This window comes from Schistocerca piceifrons, chromosome 11 (genome assembly GCF_021461385.2).
Source record: "Schistocerca piceifrons isolate TAMUIC-IGC-003096 chromosome 11, iqSchPice1.1, whole genome shotgun sequence".
Lineage (NCBI taxonomy): Eukaryota > Metazoa > Arthropoda > Insecta > Orthoptera > Acrididae > Schistocerca > Schistocerca piceifrons.
In genome coordinates, this window is record NC_060148.1 from 46,893,155 (window position 1) to 46,915,256 (window position 22,102).

Genomic DNA, 22,102 nt, shown 5'->3' on the forward strand with positions numbered 1-22,102 from the left:
GCAGCCAATCAAGTGAAAGTCCAGGAGCAATTAGAAGCTAATCAAGCGGAATTAAATAATAATTTAGTAGAGAGTTTTCAGAAACTTGATAATAAATTAAATAAAACTGTGGAAGAATTGAAAATTCAGAATGAAAAGACAGAATTAAAATTTGCTGCTGAAATTGAGCACGTCACTCAGCAGTGTAATGAAAATGCGAAGAAATTACGCCTAGAGCTAACTGAGTATGTTGCTACTAAGCTTGATACTATTAAAGAACAGGTTGAGTCAATCCCACAGATAGTTCAAGCACAAGAACAGATGCAATGTTCTATGGCGGTAATTCCGGTATTAGTTGATGTTCAAGATGAATTAAAGCAACAAGTAAATGAGATGTCAGGAGATATGCAGGATTTGAGACAATCACAAGACAAGATCCCGAAGGACATCCAAAATTTGGATAAATCCATAAATAACATAAAGGAGGGACAAGACGAGGTTGATCATAAGGTAAACATTCTCGCAGTTAAGTTTGGAAAGGCAAAGCATTTGTTCAGACAATATTGAAAGTACAGTCAGAGCAGCTATACAATCTATGACCGAAAGTTCTGAAAAAATTTATTTAATAAAGGTTTTCGAGAAGCCAGAAATCAACTAGGCGAAGAACTTAAACAACGGAAAGAAAACATTGAGAGATCTTTAAATCTATCTCGAGAAGGTTTGTGTTCCACGCAAGGAAATGAACCCATAACAAGATCTATCAATGAAGCTACATTATTTAACCGATCAAGTACAGGAGCTATATGGGCATCTGATATGATATCAACTTGGGACACATATGAAGATTTTGAACGAGCATTTTTATCCAAATACTGGTCCGAAGGAGTACAAGAACGTTTAAGGCAGGAGGTATTATACCCGGAACCTTTTTCCTTTTCACGTGGGTCTTTAAAGAAATACTTTGAGAAATATATAAACAAATCGCGGTATTGGAATAAGCCTATGCCTCTACAAGACGTGATTGGCATATTAAAATCTCGACTTCCGGCCAGCATCAGAAATAGAATGCTGTATATTAATGAGCATGACCTTGACTCTTTCATGACTACACTCGACACTATAGATATGATCGAGGAAGATGAACATCGGCCAAGACAACCGGTTATGCAGAGGAGAGCGATTGAGGCGCCAAACGCAAACCGGAAAGGAAACGGATTTAATAATTATTATACTAGGAATGGTCAGAGATTCAACGGAAACAATTGCAACGGAAATGGAAATTGCAATAACAGTACAGCGAGGGGCAGATTCAGAGACAATCAAACAGGTCGCAGATACAACCCAATGTTTGGAAATGCAAGAGATTATCAGAACCAGCAGTTTTCAAATAATAATAATGCGTACAGAAATTCTGACCCTCGATTTGAAGCAAATAACACAACCAGTCATCAACAACAACCAGTCATAACTGAAGTAGTAGATGATTCAAGAGGAAATAATAATCGACATTTAAACTGAAGAGGGCCGCTTCATGCTCCGTAAAGTCGGCCAGGGAATACAAAAAGGGCAAACCTGTTTTAAACGAAATTAATTCCGTGGCAATGTTGAGATATAATGAAGGCGAATTAATGACAGATGAATTGACGAGAGACATAGAGGCCTGTGTAGTCGAAGATAAAAGGGTTCCTGTGTCTGAGATCATCACAGAAGTGGGACGAATTTTAACCAATGTTGTATTGGACACAGCTTCATCTACAGACGTAGTATCCGGAATTTTGTTTTGCAGAATTAGTAAAATTAAGAAAATCCCTGTCCTACCAGTACAAAATTGTCGAGTTATAGGTGCAGTGGGAGCAAAATCCCAGAACGTCAAGATACAAACGTTTATAGAGATAAAATTGGAAAATGTAGCTAAACAATGCACATTCCTTGTAGTGGAAAAGTTGGTAGTAGATTGTATTCTTGGCACTGGAACTTTGCAAGCCTGCAATCGCAAGTTGGACTTGGTAGAAGGAAAGGTGAATTTTAAAATCGAAGATCAATTTGTTACACTGATCTTACTGAGAAAGGAGGCAGTGTATGAGCGATATTTCAGTGGTACTGCTGTGCAGTTGATTTATGCTGAAAATAATAGTATGTACCGACTTCCGATCAAGTCATTTCAAGTAGAGGATTTCAGACAAACAGTCGAACAGATGACTACTGAGTCAGATTGCCTAACGGATAGTCAGAGGGACCTATTATTCAATATATTAACAGAATATGAGTCAGTTTTCGATGAAAAGCCCGGAATCATTAGAGGATATGTTTGTATATTACAGATTAAGCCCCATAAGACATTTTGCCGCACACACCATCCCATTCTCTGGCGATTAAAACAACCAGTTCAGAAAGAGATACAAAAAATGTTAAACTGGAATCTTATTGAACCGTCAAACAGCCCATATTGTTCTCCGTTGCTTGTTGTACCAAAGCCAGGAGGAAATGTTCGATTGGTATTAAATGCAAGGGAAATTAACAAAATTATAGTACCTGTGCGCACACATCCAGAGAACATCGATGACTTAATACAGAAATTTCGAGATGTATCCTATTTAATCAGTATTGATTTGAGAAGTTCGTTCTGGCAAGTCCAGTTAGACAAGGATTCAAGAAAATATACTGCTTTTATATATGGAGGGAGAAGCTATCAGTTCAAGGTCGTTCTGTTTGGTCTCAATATCAGCTCTTGAGTTTTTATTTCTGCGTTGGACTATGCCCTAGGACCAGAACTAGTAGTTGAATAACAATTTTTGTGGACGATCTATTAATTGCCTCTAAAACTTGGGAGGAACATGTACAACCTATTAGGAGGATTTTTGCTGTGTTCAAACAAACTGGTATAACTGCAAATCTAATAAAATTCCAATTTTCTCTACAGAGAATTAAATTCTTAGGACATATGATTAATGCAAAAGGCGTTCTTACAATAGAAGCAAAGATTAGTGCTATAAAAAATTTTCCAACTCCAAGAAACAGAAGACAACTGAAGGGCTTTATAGGCTTGGCTTCATTTTTTCGTCGATTTATTAAAACTCAAACAATGAACTCTGAAGCACTAAACCGGCTCCTGAGGAAAGATGTACCATGGCAATGGTCTAATGATTGTGAAAAGGCTTTTTGTGAAATAAAGGATCAACTGATAAATGCTCCATTATTATACCACACTGATATGAATGTCGGATTCTGTTTAGCCACTGATTCATCAGATGTGGGATTAGGATCTTGTTTATTCAAATTAGGTACATTGATGGTGTAGAAACCTTTTGTCCAATTGCATTTGCTAGCAGAGTTTTATCCACCTGTGAAAGAGCATATACCGCTACGGAATTGGAAGCTTTAGCAGTTATTTGGTCTTTGAAAAGGTTTAATTATTATGTATATGGCTCAAGGATAGCCGTTTATTGTGACCACCAATCACTAGCCTTTTTACAAACATGTAAGTTGCTGCATCCTCGCTTGTCAAGGTGGACGCTGGCGCTGCAAGAATATCAGTTTCAAATTATTCATGTAGCCGGAAAAGAAAATATTATAGCTGACACGTTGTCAAGATCTCCAGAAGGAGTAACACCTGAACTGGATGTAAATAATAAGGCAGAATTTCCAGTGCTTCTTCTTCAAGAAAATAATCACAAGTTATATTATATTCATTTATGTAACACAATGGCTCAGCTTCAGAAGAAGGATCGACAATGGAATGCTATAATACGACAATTCAATCAACAAAATCCTATGGTCAATTTGGAATACTACCAGCTTGTGAATAATATTTTATTTTTTAAATCTGGGAAGGCTGAGAATCCAAAGTGGTGTGTCTGCATACCAGAAGAATATGAAGAATGATTAATTTGGTTTACACATTTGACCTGGGGTCATGTTGGTGTTGAAAAGTGTGCTAATAAGATTAGATATTATTGTTACTTTCAAAATATAAGGTGAAAGGTGCACAAAGTCATACAGAAATGTGTTCTCTGTCAAAAGGCTAAGCTGGACAACAAGGGAAATAAAATTGCACTTCACTCAATAATACCTGAATCACCAAGATCACTTATATCATGTGATATTTGTGGACCACTTCCTAGAGCCAGATGTGGTGTTAAGTACATTATTGGATTCTGTGATGTGTTTACAAAATATGTTAAACTATATCCTATAAAATCAGCAACTGCAAGAGCTGCCGCAGTGAAGTTTGTAAATGACTATATTCCTCATGCAAGGATTCCAAAATCTATAACCTCTGACAATGCGAAGATATTTACTGGATATTTATGGAGAAAATTAGTATCACAACTAGGAATAAAACAGATATTTACATCTTGCTATCATCCACAAGGGAATTCAATTGAACGGGTTTTTCGAGAACTAAACAGATTCATGAGAACGTACTGTCATCATAAACAAACTACCTGGACAAACTATTTGACCGAGTTTGAGCAGATTTATAATAATTTACCTCATAGTTCTACAAACTTTACCCCGAATGAACTGATGTTCAGAGAGAACGAAAGAAACTTTTGGGCAGATAACTTACCTAAACTCGAGGGCACCAAAACGTCACGGGAAGAAAAAATTTGCAATGCTCTCATTAATATTACGGAGAAAGCAAGACAGCGAAAGGAAATCCATGACAGAAGCATCAAACGGATTCAGACTTTCAATATGGGACAGAAAATTCTTTTAAGAAGACACATCAAGTCATCAAGGTTGACGAAAACCATCAGAAAATGGAATCTAATCTATGCAGGTCCATATATAATAGTTGATATACCGAATCCTGGTGCGTATTTATTAGCATATCCGGATTCTGGAAGAATAAAAGGATTATTTCCCCATGCAGACCTAAAGAGGTACTTTTAAGGAAAGTGTTTCAAATTAAATGAAAAGTCTGTATGAAGTATTTGGGTGTTGAAAAAAAAAAATTGAAGTGCGAAGGACAGTATTCCTCAGCTACTGTGATAGGTTAAATGACAGCATGCCAAGCATCTGTGATAGTTTAATGAACAGTAAGCGATTGCTTCTGTGATAGTATAGGAATATTTAGAAAAGTAAGTGGAACTGTAGCTATTGCTGCTGTGAAGACTTACGGATTATCTGTCTACACGATGATCACCAAAGAAGCTTGTGCGTGTGAAATAATATACATTCAGGGAGTGTTAATCTCCAGTGAGAATAAGTTTACTGGAACTATATGATCGAATAAGGCGCTTGCGTGTGAAGTTAGTGTTTGTAAACTGACAGTTCACAGGAGAACAAATGAACCGTGTTAGGAAATTAGAATCGATTGCTACTGTCCACGGATATAAAGACTCGCAGGTTTTTTTAATTTTTTTTTTTTTTTTTTTTTTTTTTTTTTTTTTTTTTTTTTTTGGTGCGAGCTAAATTCTATTCAAGAGAATTTAATTAACTAGGTTAGTGTGTGTTTATAAAATTAGAGTTAATAAGAAAGTTCTTCATTGAATTTATAATAATGTGTTATTTTCCAGTTGGATTTGTTTATTGTTATACTGCATTCATATATGTTCATGAGAAAATGCGGCAATCGGAGTATAAAAGAGAAAAATTTGATCGTCAATCAATACTAACAAAGATTAATTTCAGCTGAAGAGGTCATGCAGCAAGACTTAATTAAACGTTCTCTTTCAGCAAAATTTCATTTTAATCATTTATGAGTAAGATATAATTTTTTTAGGAAATTGTCTCAAGTAATAAAGTTTTTAACATTCTGACTTGCTATTCACATTCGTACTTGAAACCAAATTAGGAAAGATTCAGATCTTCTTCCACCTGGAAAAGCCAACGAAAAAAAAAGAAAGTAATTAAAACCAGGATTAGAGCCTTTCGGCTTACTCAAGAAGATGGATGAAGTTATCCATGTTTTCAAAATTGTTTTCCGATCTGGAGCTGTGATATTGTGCAACCATAGTATCGATTAAGACACCTAGGTGTGGAAAGTGTAAGACGAATGGATTTTCCCATTGCTCAGATGGAAGATTGAATGGATCAGGTCCATATTTGAGTTCAAAATGAATGTGGACAAATTCGACTAACCCTTCTCTTCCAGGAATCTTTCATAGTTGACCATTCCATATACGAATTTCGATTGTTTCATGCCACAATCCTGAGTACCTGTTCCTGAGGTTCCTTCTGGTCTCTCAAATCCGTTACGTCTCCTGTCCGGTACGCCAATGCGATGCCTGTCCTCCATGCCGTGTCCCATGTTCCTGTACGATCAGTTTCACCGCAGTTCAGCAAGACATCGATGAAGAAAATTTTTCAGAAGATTGTAAAGAAATTGCATGTGTAAAGATTTTTTTTTTGGCTATGAGGCAGATTTTATCTTTCCTATGAATTCTAGAATATCTCTCAAATTTCTAAATTATTCTGTCTTTCCTATCATCTGTGATACCTAGTTCGGGTCTAAGCCTCCAGGTTTTTGGGGTTTCCTGTGAAGGCCAGTTCCTGAGTAGGTAGACCTGATTAACAACTATATAAGTCCATCTTCCCTGGTTGTGTACGTGGGATGCGGGTATGCCCCAGTACACGTGAAGCAACAACTAGGTATCTAGGTAACGAAGATACCAAATCTCGTCAAAAAAATCTTACTAACTTCTTAAAATTTATAGGAACATATGTTCTACAAATTCTAACGAGTTAGCTAAGCCAATAGTTAGCTTGCAAAATGGATACATATCAACTTTGCTCGTTGCGAGAGGCGATGTAATGTCTCTTGGAGGGGTTTCTCCGCGATATTTTCAGAAATTTTATAAATTATATAACTCAGTACATATCTCGAAATATCTCGTCTTATCTTGCCGATTATCAATGCAAAGTAGTTTCAAGCCCAATTATTCCTTGGAGCGTCCATTTACTCCATGGAATAGCTTCATTGCTATCTATGTTTTCTCTTATAAAAAGAATGAAGGAATTCTTGCCGATTAGTTGTGAAAGAAGGAGGATGTATATGTATGTATTGTTGAACTAGTCGCCATCATGATGAGATTCTGTATGAGAAGGAATTTAATACATGAACTAAACTAAAGTAAGTGTGTTCGCGTATTATTTAACTGATTGTTATTGACAGTGTCTGCTTACTACGCTGTGTTGCACGGGATCAGTGGGGAATGTCTGATTTACACTGGACGAACCTGCCATTTTGTATGCTCAAGATATCCAGTTACTTCAAATAAATATGCTAACACGGTCTTACCAGCAGATCTCCGGTCTTCCCCATGTGATCACCGAAAGTCAATAATTATTACAAATGTTTTCAGGAGATCGACTAACAATTTTCGCCGCATCAAGACTTCAAAATTGCTTCACTGCCTTATGGAATTTAAGTTAAGCTCAATTTAATCAGGATAGAACAGCATTGAACTGTGTGAATGTGATAAGCCTACTTTGTGAATGAAAATTCCCTTAACATACGCATGTTTTTACTATCCTGATCAGTGAAGCTAAATCAGGCCGGTGTGAGAGAGGTTTTTTAAATTTTAGATCCCACAAAAAAATATTAAAATGGTTATTGTTTATGACAATGCTGTGTACAAATTATCCAGTTCATAAGCACTTTAAAACAAATGAAAAGGCATTTGTGATAAGATTGTATAGAAAAAGTGTCTCTAATTCATGATTAATGAGTTAGCTTCGTAAAATAGAGGTATGAACCTGGGCATCCATGATGCCATTTTGGCTACAATAGCTAAAATTATATTTTGCATTAAAATTTTCAAAAAATAGTAAGTCATAGCACTAGATTGGTATGCAGTGCCAAATAAAACTATTTCCAGTGATACCACATTCGACTGTGTACAATTAATACATGTTCACAAAATATTTGTTGTCTTGAGAAATAATATATTATACTCTTCTTCTCGTGACATTGGCCGATTTAGGAAGAGATTGTAAAATTTTTTACTTATATACCAAACTTTGAAGTTTGAAGGTATCACAGATTTTTAGAAAATGGAGTGAACGATTATTCAAGACGTACAGAAACCAGACTGCAGTTGCAAGTGTCACAGAATGTGAAAGGAAAGCAGTGGCTAAGGGGGAAAAGTTGGTTGTAGTGTACCACTGGTGTTATTCATTCTGTAGACTGAGTAAGGAGAAAAGAAATCAAGGAGAAATCTGTGAACGAAATTAAAGTTCTGGGACAAACAACAAAGGCTTTGAGGTTTTCTAATGATATTGTAATTCTCTCAGAGACAGCAAAGGGCTATGAAGAGCAGTTGAATGGAATGAACAGTATGTTGAAAAGCGGTTGTATGAATAACAGTGACAAAAATAAAACAAGGGTACAGCTATGTAGTCGAAACAAACCAGCTGATGCTGAGGGTATTAGACTAGAAAATGACACGCTGAGGTAGTATACGACTTTAATCAATTAGGTGGCAAAATAACTGATTCTGACTGAAGTGAAGAGGATATAAAATATTATAGCAAAAAAAAGCATTTCTTGTTGTTGAATAATGCAGCTAGCTATGTATACTTTCGAAATGTTACAAAATAACTTCGCGTACTGAGACACTATATTGACATCAGCCATTTGGACCAGAAGAAAATTTGTGCCAGACTAGGATTCGAACCCAGATTTGTCGCTTACCACAAGCGCTCGCCTTAAGAACTATAACTACCTGAGCACACTTCCAGTATAAATTGAAACTTACACGTGTTACATAGTCATAACCGTTATACCTGCACAATTCGTGATTCCCACACAGGGAAATTCTTTAAGACAGAAGAAAAAGCAACTCATCTAGAAGAAATTGTCCACTTGGGACTGAAATTGGTAGACGTTATGTACATGTACAGCCAACCAAACGGTCACAACTGCAAAAATATTGGTCGACTTATTCAAGAGAAAGAGCTCCACAAATTGAGCAAGTCAGTAAAGTGTTGGTCTACCACTGGTCCTTATATTAGCAGTTATTTGGCTTGGCATTGATTGATAGATTTGTTTGATGTCCTCTTGAGGGATGTCGAGCCATATACTGTCCAGTTGGTGCTTTAGCTCATCAAAATCCTGAGATGGTCTGATGGCCACACCAATAATGTTACATACGTTTTCAGATGGGAGCGAACCTGCGACCTCACTGGCCAAGGAGGGGGTTTTTAAACATGAAGACAAGCAGTAGAAACTATAGCTATGTGCAGATGTGCATTATCTTGCTGAAATGTAAGCCAATGATGCCTTTCCAAAGAGTGCTACAAATGGGTGCATAGAATATCACCGACATAAGACTGTGCTCTAACAGTACTGTGGATGACAACTAAAGGGGTCCTACTACAAAATGAAATGGCACCCAGGACCACGGCTCCACATTGACGGTCAGTGTGATGGGCGACAGTCAGATTGGTATCCCATGGCTGTGCGTAGCGTCTCCCGACACTTCTTTGCTCCTCATCCAGGCTGAGTTACAAGTGGGATTCGTCACTGAAGACAATTCTACTCCAGTCAACGAAATTCCAGGTCTAATATGTGTTTCAAGACGCCCTGGACAGCAGTGGGATACCAACCTGAATGTTGCCCACCATGTGGCCTGACAACCATATGGTCTGGGGTGCCATGTCTTTTCATAGCAGAGCCCCACTGGTTGCCATCTGTGGCATCCATACAATGCACAGATAAGTCGAGGGCATTCTATGCACCATTTTGTTTCCCTTCATTACAAGCCATCCTGGGCTTACATTTCAGCAACATAATCTGCCTGTACGTTGTGAGAGTTTCAAGTGCTTGTCTTTGTGGTTCTCAAACCCTACCTTGGACACCATAGCCGCTGGTTCCCTCCACAACTGAGAATGTTTGGAGCATTATGGCCAGGGCAGGGTCATCCAACCAGCTCAGGATTTTCATGTATTGATTTCTGTCTCATTTCGCCATTACATGCATCGTATTATTTTGTGTGTGTTATATCGTGATTTTTTGCGGTAGAGGAATAGATACATCATTGATTGCTCCAATATTGTGTTTATACAGCAAGACTAAGTGTTGTGCATTTGAACATATGAAATAATAGACATCATTAGAAGGGTGGCATACCCAAGGGGAGTACAAGCTAAAAAAAATGCAATAATAAATGGTTTACATAAGAAAACGGTTCCATAGCATAAAAAATGGCAGGTAATGCATAATATAAAAGTAAATTGAACAATATATAGGAAAAAGTGACTTAAAAGTAGAATAACCAAAACCAAAAATTTTTAAAAACTCACATCAAGATGTCAAACTAATTCTGATTCTTCCAATTTAACAAGAAGGTCATTTTTATTGCCGCTTTCTGGCATAATTCAGAATCTGGAGATCATACAGCATGGGTGGCCGATGCCCTGTTGACTTAAGATTCTTGACAGAGGCACTTTATGTACTGGTGGGGGGGGGGGGGGGGGTAACACTTCTTTGTTTATGAGGCTATTCAGTAGGAACATGATTGTGCTGGGTTTTGTTCTGGACTTCTAGAAGAATTGTAAATTATCAAACATGGATATGCAGTTAATGATCACCTGCTTAATGATCAGCTGATTAGTAAGGGTCAGAACTACCTTGACACCACAATGTCAATTTTTGAAATATTTACTTAGCCAGTTTTTTGACTTTAGTTGTTCTGCATTCAAATTGCTTTTTTTTACTGTGTATTAATTTATGTATTTTTACATGATGCATTTCCAGCCAGTTTTTATGCTGCAGCTCCCTTTGTTTATGTTAAGTGTTTGATCAGTTTATTAGAGCATTCAAATTGAACTCCCCTCAGATACCCCTATTTTCTAAATGTTAATTTCTTTATATTTTTTATCCTGTAGATATATACATGCAATCTTTGTATTTTCCTAAAGCTACAAATTTACGTTTTAAATTTTAACTGCCAAACAGGGTTTTTGTCATTGTATTCAAGTTTAGGTGGTAATACATGCATGTTTTACTTCACTTTCTCCTTCTTGCGGATCGTGTCACTCGCAATCTTGTGCAGTACGCACATGGCGTTATTAATTTGTAATGTGTATCCTGTCAGTCTCATTATTTCGCTGTAGTTGTTCGTTTGTCCAAAGCTTTTCTGCTAGTGATAGCTTCCCAACGTTTTGTGAACTTCTGCATTCCAGATAGAGCGCCTTCATTGTTGAGCTGTCTGATTATTTGGGTTACCTCACTGAAAGCCCTTGTACTCTTACGGATTTATGGGCAGCTTGACAGGGTTCATGGTGTCAATTCCTTTTAGAACTACTTCAGACGTTAGTTGAGTCCATGCCTCATCGTGTTATGCCACCTCTACGTGCTCGCACCTTATTAGGCCCGCACCATATTAGGCAGGTACACCAGTTTCTTTGCCCATTCAGTGTATAATAGAAACATATACTTCCATAACGTAAATTAACTACTTTGTGATCATTGTCACATAGAAAAAATGTCCAACGAAGTCGGACATCCTGCCACCGTATAATAATTAACCACACTCTGAACAATGTGTTTTGGAGAGATCACGAGTGCTGTTTATCACTGAAACTACATATTTTCGTAAGACGCGTGTGAGAGTAGGAAAGTGGCTTCACAAAATAATAGCGATTTTAATATTTGTGGCACGGTGTTTATCTTTCATCCCGTATGTTTGTGAAACTTATCTGGTAATTACAGTAACTGAGGACAGAGTGTGCAGAACTCGCCACGTTCATTTCGAGACAGATGCAGCTGATTTACGTGGATCTTATAACAGCAAAAGCCGAACTGCAGCACTCGTCTTCAAGCACAGAGGCGCCGTGGTATCCATCCCATCATTGAAGGTTACAACATAGCCTACTTTATACATAAAATAGGTTCTGACCTAACCGAACCTCCTCGATCTCGTCAAAAACTAACGAGTCAGGTGGGACACACAGTGACCAAGCTGTCAGACGATGTTGGAGGGCAACCTTTCGCGACGGAGTCTGACGACCGTTGTCGGTGGCAATCTGAGTGGAGCCTTATCGCACGTCCCACAATCTTCTGCACCACTGGTCCGTCACAAGTCAATGCGGACAGCCTGCCATAGACGAAAAAAAATTAATTTCTTAATTCTATTGTCATCTGAATAGTGAAGCAATGGGGGACTGACCCCAAACCAATTGGAAGAAAAATGAAATTTCACGGCATTTATCCAGCACTTGACATCATAACGCGAAAGTCAGAAGCTCTTTAGTTTTGAAATTTGTGGTAACTGAAGTTGATGATTGGATGAGCAGAGAAAGAAATAAACAGCAGAGTAAAAAATTATTGTGCTGCAGTTCTGTAAACTCAATAGCCCTTGTAAACAAAGCAAAAGCATCACATCTTTCCGAAGGGTAAAGTTTGGAAATACTACAGCTCGCGACTCTCACATTTTATTGCGAGATCTGTTGAAAACTGAGGGTTGGTTTGAGAGGAATGTGGAGTTGCGTTTGGGAGTTACCAGTATCACACATCTCACAACTCATGAGCATGCAGTCACCCACATCACACTCACTTACACTGAGCGAGGTTGCGCAGTGGTTAGAGCGCTGGACTCGCATTCGGGAGAACGGCGGTTCAAACTCGTGTCCGCCAACCTGATTTAGGTTTTTAGTGTATTTTTCCCCCCTAAATCGCTTCAGGCAAATGCCAGAATGGTTTCTTTGAACGCCACGGCCAACCCCTTTCCCGTCCTACCCTAATGCAGTGTGACCGACGACCTCACTGTTTTGTCCCCTTCCCCTAAAACAACCAACACCCACTTACAATTATCCATCGTCTACCGGCTCGTATCACAGAATACAAGCTGTCCAAAATTGTCACAAATGGACACCAAATGAAACACGTACATTATCCCCACATTGTGATCACATCACCATGAACGTTGCTGACATTGATATCATAACCAAAGATCGGCTTTCAAATATCTGTATCTTGAATTCAGTGTGCCTTTCAGGATGCTGTGTTTGAGCTAACATGAATGATGTAGCAATTCCTGTTGCTTGCCAGGTGGTATCTCTTCCTCAGGAAAGGGAGCTGCACTGACCTCCTACCTACTGGCATTTTCTTCCTCCACACCCTCTACCCTCAGGTAAAAAACAGCCCAGTGGAAATGTGTTGGTTGTTATTACCTTTTGCAAATTATTTGATTGCTGGACTTCCATACTGGCAGAATTTAGAAAAGTTCAGCGTGTCAGTACTTCATGTCTAAGTACCGGCACTAGTAATATTGTATAAAGCAGTACAGTAGCCATTAAATAGTCCATGTTGTTTTACCACTTAGTATGTTTATCTGTTTCAAACGGAATACTGAACAAATCGAATTCAATAATCGTCCACAGACACACACACACAAAATCTCGACACGGGGCTAATAAAGTCTGGAGCTGTAATTCAATGACTCGTGAACTGCCACCACGTATTTGTCAGCTTCTGCAAAAATTCAGACGCAAATATTTTTCCTTTTCTTCGCTGCTTTGCTTGCTGCATCACCAACAGCGCAGCTGACATACACAACTATCCTGTGTGGATATCACGGCTTTTCATTGCAAGTATTTCGCTACAATAGTGTTCCATTGGTCATATGTGTGTGTGTGTATGTGTGTGTGTGTGTGTGTGTGTGTGTGTGTGTGTGTTTGCTTGTGTGAGTGTAGCTGTGTGAGGTTAGCGCCTAAGAAAGAGAATCACTTGTGTTTTTTCGCTAATTATTCGTCCGACAGTACTGTCTTTCATTTGTATTGCGTAAAATCTTGTTCGTAAGTTCAGGCCAACTGTAGTGAACACTAGCATTATTCTGAGGACTGGTCGTTCGCCTGTTGTTTGCTCCGGCGCACAGGTATTGCAGAGCAATTGGAGACAGGAGACGGAGGTTTTTCCCGGCAGCGAAACGAGCTGTCATCTGTCAGCGACACCAGACAACAGTGCATTCAACAGACGGCCGTTTATTCGATGTCGTTATAAGAAACTTAAAAGGAAACGGTTGGAAGTAAGAAAAGTCACCTTATCTGTGTCTATTGAGTATCGATAGTCTGTTAACAAAGGGGTAGCCCCGTCCATGTCTCTTGTTTATTTCCAAAGACAGTGCTTCATACTCAGCAACACTACTGATGATGCGTTCGTTAAAAAAGTGAAAGATATGCAACAAATTCCGTCATTTGAGGGTTGGATTCCCTCACTTCCTTATTGAGGACTCACACTGCCTGGACTACACTCAGGGTGTGTCATTGACGTGGAAGACCGCACAGCTTACCTGCGGGGTTGTCTGCATGCTGTCACTACTGCCAGCCGTCCGGGTATCCTCGCCTTCGCCGCCGCTGCCTTGTCTTCGCCCCCCTCTCGCGTGCCACCACTATGACCCAACCCACAACCACTATCATTTTCCCCTCTCCCTCCGCTGCTCCAACCACCATCACATGGAGCTCATCCTCCACCTCCATTCCTGTCCTTCCTTCCCTCGCTGTTCACACCACTCCTGCGCGATTTTCGGCTGTAATTACCCCCAACTCTCCCTCCTCTGTCACTGTCGCCCCATCGACATCTACAGACATTCCGCCACTCCCTGCACCACCTCCGACAGGCTCTAGGCCGGCACGGATTTCGGCTGGATTTCGGCTCGCCATTGCACAGTCTCTGTGACACCCATTCCCCCTCCCTCTGCGTCATCCACTCCTCAGGGCGGTACTGCCCCACGCCATCTCCCCCTGCAACCCATCCCCCAGCCCCCTCTCCACCCTGTCATGACCACAAAACCTTCCAAGCGCCCTAATGTTGACCCTTCCCCCGAAATCTCCTCGAAGAAAACCCCTAATCCCCATGACCTACCCACCCCCATGGACACGACCCCGACCCCCAACCCTGCCCTGTCTCACATCCACACCTTTGTTCTCTCCAATCCTGACCCTCAATTCCTTGATACCCGCAGCTTCACCCTAGCCATCCAGGAATAGTACCCCAGTGCCCCCGTCTCCCTTCTTATTCCTCGCAAGGACTCGGTCCTCATTAAACCCCCCAATGCTTCCTTCCACTCCGGTCACCTCTCCTGCATCCCATGTATCCAATTTGGCCAATGTGCAACCCTCAACCCCTGAAACACCCCGTCCTCTTCCCGTCAGCCTCAACCTATCCAACGTCCGCCAATCTTCAACGCTGTGATCACAGAGCTTAGCCCCATGGTCACGGAGGTTGAGGTGTTGGCAGAACTCAACTCCCGGCCCAACATCGAAATCTGCTCGGCCCATTGCATCTTTAATGATGACGGGCTGACTTACCTAATGCGGATATTCACCGAATACCCCTCCTCCATTGACTGCCTCCTCACTGATGTAGCTCTCATCTACAATGAGCATCATAAGGTGGACCCCTCCCGTTCCACAGTCCAATACTACCACTGCAAACACTGCCTCACATACAATGACCATGTTACCTCTGCTTGCAAGAACACCCCTACTTGTCCCCATTGCAAAGCTTCCCACTTCCTCAAGAACTGCCCCAACCTCACCTCGCCCCCCTCCTGCAACACCTGTAACGAACCACATCCTACCTACTCCTTGAAGTGTAAAGTGAAACCTCCTCCAGTTACCCCTGAGCTCACTGTCCCTGTACATCCTGTTCATGACCCCATCCACCCCAACAACTCCCTCCGCCCTCTGCCTACTGCAGAGGACATCATCCATTTCATCACCATTGTGCTCCAAAACATCCACCCCTCAGCGCTCCCACACACTTTCCCAGATCGCCCTCACTGCCCGTTCCATCTTCCATCTTACCACCTATGCCACCTACTCCCACAACCAGGCCCACTTCACCTTCACCCGCCTCACCACCCTCGTCTAACCCTCCCCTCCCATGGTACAACAACCCTACCATTCCTGTACCATAATATTCGCTCCCTGCCCACCCACAAACTCCTCTTCCTCCACATCCTCCATCAGCACCGGGTGGATTCCGCGTCCTAAATGAAACCATCCTTCAACCCCGTATCTCCATCTCCACAGCTCCTTACACCCTTCACCAAACCACTAACTCATACCATCTGGCATGTGGCGGAGTTGCTATAGGCCACCTCAAGCATCTCCCTGTCTGGCCCCAACCTCTCCTTAACAATCCTCCTGAGCATCTCACCCTAAGCCTCTTCTTCCCCACCCTTACCGTCACGTGTGCCACCATTTATGTCCGCCCTCGTTCCCCCATCCCGTACAATTTCCTGGCCCACATTGACTGCACCTTCTCCACCTACGTGATTGCCATTGACCTCAATATCCACAGCCGCGATCCTGCCAATCTCCAGTGGTGGCATCCAGGGAGATCTGGTTCTCTTCCCCCAGCACACCCAAGCCGAATCTAACACCACTCCTGATGTGGTCCTTGCTTCTCCCAACCTCCTTGAGCGCATCACCACAGATGTCCTTGACATCATTGGCAGTGACCATGCTCCTGTTCTCCTCACTATCTCTAGTGGTCGCCATTCCCGCCCCTCTCCTTGCCATGTCATCCCTCCTAAAGTTGTCCATGATTACTCTTGTGTGAACTGGGACGTGTGCCGGGACTCCATTCCCACCCAGGTTGACGGCCACGACCTTACCCTGCAATCTCCTGATGACATTTCTCACACTGCCGCCATACTGCACCAGACCTTGTCTGACGCCATCGCCACCCATATCTCCACCAAAGCCATCCACACTCACCGCCCCGCCCTGCCTCCACAGGCCGTCCTCCTCCTTCGAGAGTCCCGCCACCTCTACTGTTCTTTTCTCCACACTTGTGACTGGGGCACACTTAACCGCCACCGGTAATTACAACGACACATCTGCTACCTGCTTTCTGTGAAGAAACACTGCACCGGGCGCCAGACATGTACACAACGCAACACCATGCTCCCAATAAACTCTTCCAAGTATTGGTCTGCTTTCCACTGCCTTACTGGGAACCACCCCACCCCCCAGTGTCCTCTCCTCCTTGATGACCGTCCCTTTCCTGAGAACCTCAGTATGGCCAACCACTTTGCCTCTCACCTGTCCGATGTTATTTCCGTACCAGATGATCCGCAATTTGATTATTCCCTCTTCCCTGACGTCATGGGCCATACAAATACCTCTGTTCCTCCTCTTGCTCCTAGCTTCCAGTACTTGGGCCACACACCACCATATGTGGCCTATGGGATAAAAATGCCGTCATCTTTTGATATAATCAGGCAGAAAAACGGAAAAGTCGGAGAAACAGTAAAAGATTTCTGTCGAATGATGAAGGATGTATGGAAAAAGGTTCAAAAATCTAATACAAAGGCTTTGGAACGACAGGAAAGATTAGGTAATGCCCAAGCTAAATATCCACATCGGTCAGTGGGTGATGCTGTCAACCCCATACATTGCAAAAGAAAAAACGAAGAAATTTGTAACAAACTACAGAGGTCCTTATCAAAATATTGAGATCACATCACCAGTCAACGTTAAACTGAAACTGCCCACCCGAACTACCATTGTCCATGCAAGTCGTTTAAAGCCTTTTAAAGGCGCTCCAGATGTAATTCCTTCAACAATAGTGTCTGCTTTTCCGAAGGGTGGAGGAAGTGCCCTAAAAGGAAAAAGAGTGGCGATGCCAGCACAACATACAGGCATGGCACCATACCATATTCGACCAAGGGTGCAAATGTCCTAGTTGAATCATAGTAGACTGTGGATAGTATACAAATGTAAATAATTAATAAATGATAATGGTTTATTTTTTAAGAAAAAAAAGGTTGAACGTAGAAACATGTAATTCTTGTAGTTAACAATATATTCACTTCTTTCCTTTGTTTTTGTTTTTACTAGCATTTCCTACACAAAACCTATCCTACGTCAATTACTCCCATGACAGTTCCCTTCTGAAATCATTAGATATGTTCATAAACTCACAGCAAGGCAAAATTGATGCGAATGTTATGATGCAACATGCCTTAAAGTTAAAAAGTGAACACAAAACTAAAATTATAATGCTAAGAACGGGTATATCTGAAACCTTGGTGTTGGTGTTTCTGCTTTGTACCATTTTGTTTTATTTAAGACGAAAAAGTAAGCCAAATAATAATATATCACTTCGTCAAATCCCTGTTAACTGGATACCACACTCCTAACTGGTTTACTTCAGTGGTTACTTTTGAGCATTAGTGTATTAATTTTGTATATTGTACTTCAGTCTTTATTAAACAGTCTCATGTTAAAATAAACAATACTGTAGAATAGATATTCTTGCATTAATATAGGGTAGATTAAACAAGTGTTGCTATGTAATTTTCTAAGTGAAAAATATATTTTTGTTTATTCATTGTCATCAAGATTTGTTACACTTATTATAACGATTTATGTGTGAACTATGTGATTCATGAGCGTACAGTGCTTTAGTAAAGTGATAAAGTATTTTCAACATACTTAATGTGAAGCGTGTGTAATTGTCTAAGTCGAGAGTTTTCATAGCTTGTGTTAGTGCTTTTACCGCGTGAAGGGTGGAGGAATGTGGAGTGGTAAATTCGAGGGCGAATTTCTCCGAGGAGTGGACGAATGTTCAGTGGCACAAAACTTTCAATAAAAGGTATGTAAAAATGCTGTTTCATTCTACCTCATACCCGAGCCAAGGAAGAACTCACCCTGCCCCCATGTTGTGAAGAGAGAAAAAGTAATTTATTTAGTGTTTTTTCACCCTGTCATAATGCCTTAGAATCAAATGCCCTTTGCAGTAATGCTCATCCTGACAATTGACTTGCATCAAAACAGAAAACCCAGTTACACCTGAAAATCAATCCTTCCAAGACCCAGGCAATCATCCTAGGTCGTACCATTCGCTCCTTCCGGCTCCTGGCTTTCTCTCTTATCATCTGTGCCCGTCATGTCCGCTCTCCCCCACCCTCACCTACCTTGGCCTTACCATTGACCATCACCTCCCCTGGATCCCTCATCTCCGCTCCATCCAATCCAAAGCCCACAACTGTCTCCTAATCCTCAAACTCCTCTCTGGCTGGGTTTGGGGTTTGCACCCCTCTACCATCCTCCACACCTTTAAATCCTTAATCCGTCCCATCCTCTGTTATGCCAGTCCTGCCTGGATATCTGCCCCCTCCCCCCCAAATTCTATTAGGCCCTCCAGATCAATGAGCGTCATGCACTCCACCTCGTCTTCCGTATACGCCTCTCGTCCCCCATGTGGATCCTCATTCCTTTCCCCCATCTGCTCCTATTCCTCGAACATATCCGCATACTCTACACCTCCCGCCACCTTGATTCCCCTCACCCCTGGTGGCTCTTCTCCTCTACTGTCCCCACCTCCTGCCACACCTACACTGTTGTGACCCCCCTACCTTCATCTCTACACCCTTCATCTCCTTTCCAAAGGTGGCTTTCATCAACTCCCCCTCCTGGATGATGCCCTCTTTCCCTCCATCTATCCCTCCTATCAACTCTGATCCTCACCCCCCCTCCTTTCCTCCGTCCATTCCCTGGGCTCCCTCTTCCCCCCCATCCATCTTGTTTTCTCCCCACCAAATCTCTCCATACCTCCCTTCTCCCCCTGAGTCCTTTTGTATTCCCCTCCTCTGCCTTCCTCACTCTCTGTCACATCTGCCCAGAACCACCCCCCCCCCCTCTTACGGGTCCTCATCCTCCATTGGCTCCTTTCCCCTCTCCCCCATTTCCCCATTTGCTTTTCCTCTCCTTCCCCCCTTTTTATTTTCGCATCATCTGTCCAGTTTCCCCCACCTGCTCCCAGCTGTGGTATGTCACATTTGCCAACTTTTTAGTGCAGTGTTCCAGTGAATGTTCAGTGCTGTTCATCTTTCTAGTGTTGCGAACAGAAACCATGCAGTTGCTGGGTGTGAATTTTATGTCTTTTGCGAGCAGAAACCAGACTGTCACCGTGTGTTTTTAATTGTCTGTCTATTTTTTTTACGGTCACAGCATAGCCAGTTATCGAAGTGTTAGGTGTTCCAGGACCTGCCAGCCTGCGAGCCCGGCAGCCTCTGCAGTCACCTCCTGCCAGCGGCAGTGGAGTGGGACTTTGGCCTCAGTCTTCTTTTTGTCCGTCTTTGTGAGCGCCTTGTTTTCTTCTTTAGTTTTGCCCAGTCCTGTCCTGTTCTTTTCCTTCTTTTCTCGTTGTAATCATAACAAGCACCACCATCACTACCAGCACCACCACTATTGTATATAGCTCTCCCTCTGCCACCACCACCACAATTATGAGGTGTAATTGCCCCCCCTCATTCCATCCCCCAAGCTTCTCACCCTCCCTTCTCCTTCTCCTTCTCCTTCTCCTTCTCCTTCTCCTTCTCCTTCTCCTTCTCCTTCTCCTTCTCCTTCTCCTTCTCCTTCTCCTTCTCCTTCTCCTTCTCCTTCTCCTTCACTCTTCGTAACTCCGTTCCCTGCTCCTTCCTCCCTCGCCTCCTCCTCTGATCCCTTCCTTCCATTCCCTCACCCTGCTCCTTCTGTCTCTGCAACCCCTGCCAGGGTGGAGGCCCATCACCATCCCCGTATTCGGAGCCAGCACCAGCATCCATGCTGGGACCTGCCACCTCCCGCCATCTCCCAGTTGCTCCTGTGCCACACACCTCCTCTCACCCTTCAGTCGCTGTTAAGTGCCCCTTTGGCACCCCTGCCTCCTCCACTCCCAAAACGTCCCAGTCCCCTCCTCCTACACCCCCCCCCTGTCCCTTCTGCCACCACCGCTCCCTCCTCCTCCACTTCTTCCTCCTCCTCCTCCTCATCCTCATCCTCCTCCTCCCCTCCTCTTGCAAATACCTCCTATCCTGTCCTGACCCCTCACTCCTCGAGGCCCAGAAACTCATGAAGCTCCTCTGCCAACACTACCCCGGAGTTCCCATCTGCCTCCTCACTCCCCGTCAGGACTCCATTCTCATCACCTCCCCTTGCTCCACCCTTCACTCAGACATCCTCTCCCGAATCCCCATCACCCTCTTTCGCCCCAGTGCCTCTCTCTACCCTGTTCCTTCCCCTTCCTCCTCCCGCCAACCCCAAGCCCCACATTGCCCGCCAACCCTTACCACCATGATCACTTAGCTTAGTCTGACGATCACAGAAGAGGAGGTACTGTTGGAGCTTAAGGCGCATCCCTACCTAGACGTCCGTACGGAGCACCGGAATTTCAATTCTGCTGACCCCACCCACCTTACTTGGGTGTCCAGTCCTGTCCTGTTCTTTATGTTCTTTTCTCATTGTAATCATGACAACCACCACTACCACCACCACCGCCTTTGTATATAGCTCTCCCTCTGCCGTCACCGCCAGAGTTATGTGGTGTGCCCAATCGCCCCTCCCCCCTCCCATTCGTCCCCCAAACTTCTCACCCTCTCTTCTCCTACTCCTGAAGTAGGGTGCCCCTCTGTTCTATCGCTGGTACAAGGTCAACCCCTCCCATTCCCCTCCTCAATCCATCCGCTGCCAGAGGTGTCAGTGCTACAACGCACACCCAACATCAGAGTGCTGCGAGGCCCCCATCTGCCTGCACTGCAAACAGGTGCACTTCCTCAGGCTGTGTCCTGCAATACCTGCAACCTCCCGCATCCCACCTACTCCCAGAAATGCAAGGCCCCCCCCTCCCCACAACTCCTGAACTAACCGTCCCCACCCGCCCTCTGGATGCCCCACTCCTCCTGGCAACTCCGTCCGTACCCCCCCCCCCCCTCCCCACTTCTGAGGACATCATCTGGTTTGTCACCATCGTCCTCCAGAATGTCCACCCATTACAGCGCCCCCTCACCCACCAGCAGATATCCCTCGCCACCCAATCTGCCTTCCGCCTTAACACTTATGCGACTTATTCCCACAACCAAGCCCACTTCACCTTCTCCCGTCTCGGTACCCTTGTCTAAACTCCTGTCATGGCGTGACAGCACTGTATTTTGTTTAACATCCGCTCCCTAGCCACCAACAAGAACCTCTTCATGCACACCCTTACGACCCATCGTGTGGATGCCTTCCTCTTAAACGAAACCTTTCTACAGCCCCAGCATAATGTCCACACTTCTCCCTACCTCCTCCACCACTCCGATAATCCCCTCCCGATCGTGCATGGCGGAGTCGCCCCCATCCCAATCCTCACATCACCCCTCCTCTGAAAGACATCCATGAATAATCCCGTGTCGACTGGGAT